Below are 6,864 nucleotides of genomic sequence, written 5' to 3'. Positions count from 1 at the left end.
GAAATAGCTTATGTTGGCATAAAATCCACTCAATAAAATAGTTAATTTTACAACCCATGTTTAATACTGTGTTGCAGTATGGTGAACACATCTTGCCAGTGGAACAAAATGACACCTATTTTTTAATAAATAATATTTAATCAAAACATGACATGTATACACAAAGTAACAGCTGTAGTGTATGAAATTAAGTAGTAGTTCATTTTATTACTTTACTTTTTATACAGGATTAGACAGGATTGCACATGTAGCAATAATATGTGTTATCATCTGCCAGTTGCAATTAAGTACATCAATGTGAAGTGGGCTTCTACCAGGTTACTGGCTTCCCCAGTGTGATGGGTACTATTGATTGTACTCACAGAGCAATGTCACCCTGATCCATGGAGCCTTTTTTTTTTTTTTTTTTTTTTTTTACATCACACAAGAATACATGTTAAAATTAAAAGGTAAGCAGTGCAGTTTCACTTTACGTTGCCTCTGCTTGTCCCCTGCTGAGTGCTGTGTCTGTTGATCTCTCATTTTCGGTCACTGTAAGCCACCTCCACCTTCACAATGAGCTACTAACCAAAAGATAAGTCAGGACTTCTGGGGCTTTTGATATCACAGTGGACAGTGTGTCTGACATTATTGTGCACATTAAATTAACGCTCACAATAAATGTACTGTGCACGGTATGGTATGTAAATTAGCCATATACTGTGCACGTAAATTAATGCGTTCTCTGTTAGTAAATGGGGCAATAAATTTAGATTTATCGCACACGTTAAGCTCACTACTTTACATGAGCACCAACTCCAAATGTAGTGCCCTTTTGTGAATCAGGCCATATATGCAAAGCATTTTTAAATGGTTATTGTCTTAAAGAGGCCAACAGATGGCACTGTTGTCTAACATTTGAATTAAATAGTGTGGCTATTCCTTTTGTTGTCCATACCAATGTAAGACTTTATTATATAGGTTTATTTTTGTTCTGTTTTCATTATGCATCGCCTCCGCATTTGTTTTCATCAGCTTGAATTGAAAGGAAACACCAACAAAGGTTTTCAAAAACTATATTTATATGCACTATGCAAATATTTGCACAGTCTTTGTTTTATCTTCACTTACAATAAAAAAAAAACAATATTCAGTCAATATATTGGTTTTTTTATTCGTTGATCTTTTATTCTTCTATGAACTGTGCTCTATAAGAAAGCAGACCTTGTTGGGACCTAAATTAAATAAGTTCAGCTTCATACAGCTATTAAACAAACATCTAAGACACAGTAAATAAACCACCTGTTGATTTCAAAACTAAGCCACAGAAACAACAGCCTGGCACATAATATTTTAATTTGGCCTTGGACAGGTTAGTCAAGTCACATCTTCACAGATTTTTGGTAACATAATCCTTTTTGAAAGACACCTAGAGCCCAACAGCTGGCCTATGCAGTCCTTATGTCTGATTTGGTTTGACTCAACTTCAAGACCTCTTCTCTGCTAAATATTCAATTTACTGCTCATAACCGCAGCCTTAGTGATTTGCTTTGTTTTCGACTGTAAGGTGATACAGAGATTTAGTCAAGAGCAGATTCGAACCACAGATAAGCATGAAGCAAGAGCTTCCTGCGTTTGTTAAATGACACACTCCACTTGCACCAATAGATCCCTATCTTTGCAATCTCTTGTTTAAAAATCATTTAAGAGCGGATTTAGCTTGGTTTCAGGAAGATATTGCGCTTGCGACTTCAAGCAACCCCTCTTATGTTATGAAAACTGATGAAGAAAACATTACTGGATTATACTCTTACCATGTTTTTTTTCCAGCACCAACAACAAAAGTATTTTTCAGTGCAGCCCTGCTGTGGAAAAATGTGGTTACATACTGGTGATTAATATCTGCTTCAAAGAACTTTAAGAAACTGGGTTCCATTCCTCAACCATTTGGCTTACTGTAGGTGGAAAGTTATATTTGCAGGGTTTATCATCTTAAATGCATCCTTGCTAATCATTTTTTTTGTTCTCCTTTTTTCTCACCAATAAGGCTGCATAATGCTAAAAAAAGTGTACAGTTCACATGTGTTCCAGTTCAATAACAGTGAATTGAAACCTATCAAATTCAGTAAATGTTTTCCTATAAGGTATTATTTGTATTGAAAGAACAGACAATCATGATGTTCTAACGCTTTCTCACTGAGTAAGTTAAAAGAATTTGGCCTCTATGAGTTTTATCAAGGTTCCCATTTCTGTTACAATCATCAATAATGGTATTCCTTTTCTGAACCCAGAAAAAGGGTCCTGTCGAATAGCAATGCCACTTTTTGAGGTCAAATGAAAAGCAAACTGTAGTATCTAGGTGAGATACCTGAAACATATTACTGCCCATTCCTATAGGTGTGTCACATCAAGATCTCACATAATTCCACTTACAAGTGTCACCATCAAAGATCCTACAGCGATCCCACTGGGGATTTAGATATCTTTCATCAGCTCTTACCCCCTGCAGAGTGACATGAAGCAGCTGGCTGTGTCCCTAGTATGGGGTCTCTGCAACGGTAGCTGTAAGTGTCCTGTTCAGCAACAAGCTTACTAATTGTTAACCAGGTTAAAGCAATTGACCCTGTCCTGACAATTACAGAACAGGAACTCAGAGTAGGAATGCCCTGTTCCGGGATCAATTACTGAAAAAAGGGTTTTAATGGAAAGAAGGTCCTTTCACTCATTTTAAACTGGAGAAAGCCATCTGTGGACTGTCAACAAACATTGGCCACACACCACGTCTGGAAGAAAAACTGCTTAGATGACCATTGATCAGGAGCAGGGGTTCCAATGTTGCTGTGTAAAAATCCTAAAATAAATAAATAAACAAATACATAAATGGTCTAGATCAAGGGCCAAGAAGCAATTCAAATGCTAATACCATATACAGCACTCTCAATAGGACCATGAAAAACTGTTATGGTGCAAGTCACATAGCCAGGTTGTCTGAGAGAAACACGGTTCATGCTGAGGTATATTTAAAAGGACAAACCCTACACAACTGAAATTATTTCTACTGTATATTACCACATTTCAATTTAACATTGATTTATAATTGGAATATTTTGGAATGTCGTTGTAAAAAAAGAAGGTGGTCAAACCAGGATAAATACAAATGAATTATTTAAATGTGAAGTACAGGTATATACTTTATTTTCTGGAAAATAAGTGCTCATATTTCTCTTTTAACAGAAATCTATCCTTTATACTTGTATTATGACTGTCATTTTACAATTCTTGTGTTTTAGTGGTCTTGAGTGGGTCCCTATGTCCATTAAAAGTCATTGAGGAAAGTTTCTGAAGTACAGTAGCAGAAAAGGTCATTGGTGAGAAATTATGCCTGCCATATGGCCAAAAGTTTTTCAGCACCCTATAGAATTAACTAATTTTGCTTCATAAAGTCGAATGAAACCTGCTGAATAATTATATGTTAACATATTGAATTAAATACCACTTTGTAGTTTTCCATATACTTAACGAAAAACTGGAGTAAAATAAATAATGTTCTGCCTCTAACTTATTGGTAATGACAGCAATCATCCTATGCCTAACCCTTTATACTCTCTAACAATGTTCACCTACAATCAAGCATTTTCTAGACTTTTCTAGAATTAGGTTCTGCATGATCATATTGAAATTTCTAGCACCTTGTAGAGTCTAGACAATACTATCATAGCACCAAAGGGTATGAATACTTTGGAATTAGAATTTTTGGATTTGTTTTGAAAAAAAAAAGCTGAAATAAATAATTGTAGATTACTATTTCTTGTAATATAATTGTAGATTACTATTTATTTTTTTCCTCATCCACAAAAGCAAAACATTTGCTACAAAAGATTTTTCCTAAAATACTTTGTTTTCGAGAAATGTCAAGAAAGTATACATTTCCATTGGCGTATGTAAACTTTTGACTACAACTGTACATATTCTGCTGTAAATACATGTTCCTATGTCACGACACTTCTTGGTCAGCAGCTTCACTTAAAAACAAACTTTCGCCATTATCATTCTCGCTATAGCAAGCACACTACAACAGAGAAGAAATAATACATACAAAATAAAGACATTGACATTCCACCAAACAATGATGAGAAATCAGAAACAGTGACACACGCACACACACTTTTCATTGATACACACATTTAAAATTTAGTATGTTCTGTTGCTTAATTGTTGCAATGTCTGTTTACAAACTAATCTGATACCTTTCCCAACAACACGGGCAGTGCTGCCAAAAGGAAATGGCAAGAACAGTGCTCTATTGCATTTTGAATTTACACTTTTAACAATAAAACACCCCTTTTCTGTTTAATCACTCATAAATCAGAAGGTGAGACAAAAACATTTTGCCTCTCATGCAGTACCAGCAGAAAGTATTTTTCCTTGCTGATGCCTGAAAAACATGTCTTCATGTACTTCATCTTTAGAGAAAAGAAACCAACTGAAACAGGATGTCCTGCATTTGTTAAAAGAATGTCTGGCATCATGGCTGCCTGTGCTGACTGAGCTGCTGATGTGAAAGTAAAAAACACAAAAAAAGGTCTGTCAGAAGATATTGGAACCCGGTGGTGGTGACTGTGCTGGTGATCGTGTCATTGGCAGAAAAAAACAATATGAAAGATGGAAGAAGGATTGTTGCCAGGCAACCAATGTTATTTGCTATTTTTGTTGTTTTGTGCAGACTACAGGACTATTTAATTACTCATTTGACTTGAGCCTACTAAACAACATACAACTACATGAAGCAAGGCATTAAACACACACGCACGCACGCAGACACGCACACACACACACACATTTACTGTCTTTCTCTGACTCAACTGGCTAGTATCGATAGCTGCTCTTGAAGTAAAAAGCATTGAACTGGAAGAGTAGCTTTGAAATATCCACAAGGACAGTAAATATTCTTCAATTACAGAGTTGAAAAAAAAATACTATTTATCAAATCCACATTTACTGTAATAGTGCATCTTTTATATGGTCCATATTAGGTAAGATTTACTGAAATTATTTTGCTTTGTCAATGTCCTTTATATAGAATATAACCCTATCTACCCCACGAGAACTTGTATCATACAGCAACCTATAAAAGAGTGTTTATAATTAAATAAGAATATTTAAACACTATAATGTTAAGGCTGAACAGTGTGCCCTATGTTAAATTCAGACCCATTTCCATGTAAAATGTGAAACTTTAGTTATGGCAAGCAATATATCTGTTTATTCTGAGTTTGGTTTTACTCACCCACTTTCTTGTGGACAAACTATAAAATTGGCCAGGAAATATGAGGAATTTGCTGGGTCTCGCTGATGGTAGTCAGGTATTGTTTAAATATGTTTTTTTTTTTCTGTGTAGTATTTGTATTTTCTTATTCCTTGATGAATTTTGCTCTTGTCCCCAATTGCCCATGGTATAAATTGTTCAGATTGGTTTTCGTTATTGGTTATTTTTTCATCCGTATGTAAATTAATGGATGTTTGGAAATGAATCCTGCAAACCAGAGACTGCTGTGATGTTACAAATCATAAACAGAACAGTATGTTTGCACTTACTCAAATATTCAACTATCACCTTTGGTATATATTTCCACTGCAGTTTTGCAGTTATGCCATGTTATTGTTCTCTATTTTGCATGTACAGAATGAAAACAAAGACGGCTGTATAAATTGGAGGAAACCTGTTTGAGTTAAAGGGTATAGGGACAATTAAATTGTAAATGATACGTTATATTAAGGGAGCAGAGATGGTGGCCACTTAACTATTAGGCAATCATTCTTTTTGGATAACAGTAGCATGTGTCCCCTTGCTTACAGATGCAGCGTTTGTCACTGATGGTAAATGGAATTTTTCTGCCTGCTTCCTGGCGTTTTCAAACAATGCATGTCTTTAGCAAACAAAGAGTGTTTGTACCAGAGGCTGGTCTATCAAGTAGGCCAGACTTGTAAATAATTTCCCCAGAGACGCTATTGCATTCTGTTGCTGACTTAAAAGACGTGCCTTGGCTAGTCAGACCCTTGCCTGTACTCGCAGTATCCTGTTTAACAGACTGACCTTCCATTCTCTTCTGCACTCCAGGTCTCTTTTGAAAAAGGCCTACCACACAGGAAAGCCTTCAGTGGCGCCTGGCTGGAGAAAACAGCTTTGGGTATAGGAAGCTATAGAGATACAAACATAAATCTTTTTCAAAAGTTTCTTTTCCTGTTTTTTAAATTGTTACATTTTTGTATTCAGAAATAAGTAAAACAGCAGGTGCAGTATGTGCAACTGTACTTATGTATTACAAGACAACTGACAGACGGTTGACACAATATATATGGATTTATAAAGTTACTGTGCTACCATACAATATTTTGAAATGTGAGGACATAGTAGACCATTAGTAGAAAAGGCTCAGTTTAAGAAATCTTTATTAATAATTGTATACGTCTGTGGCAGGGCAGGGTCCTGCCTGTAAATAGTGTTTTGTGGTGGTTGGCAGGGATGGGGTTAAGTTCCTAGCCCTGCCAAAATACATAGAAAGTGGCTGGAGCTAAATTCAATGATTAATGGATAATTAGGCTCCAGCCACATGGTATTTAAGAAGGGGGAAAAGCCTTTGTTTGGGGTGAGTGTACACTGTGAGTGTTGTTTGTTTTATATGTATCAGTGAAGGCGAATGCCCAGCCTGACCGTTGTGTTTTTGTTTAACTGTTTATTTTGGCTCTTGTGCCTGTTTATTTGTTACTTTGTTCCTGTGTCCTTTTGTTTGTGTTATTTTTGTTTATTAAAAGTACATGTGAGCGCTTAAACTGCCACCTTCCTTGCCTCTGAATCTGTGTCCCTGCCGATAACACCTGGGCCCA

The sequence above is a fragment of the Acipenser ruthenus genome, chromosome 3, assembly GCF_902713425.1.
Source record: "Acipenser ruthenus chromosome 3, fAciRut3.2 maternal haplotype, whole genome shotgun sequence".
In the NCBI taxonomy this organism is placed as follows: domain Eukaryota; kingdom Metazoa; phylum Chordata; class Actinopteri; order Acipenseriformes; family Acipenseridae; genus Acipenser; species Acipenser ruthenus.
This window is presented reverse-complemented; position numbering follows the sequence as displayed.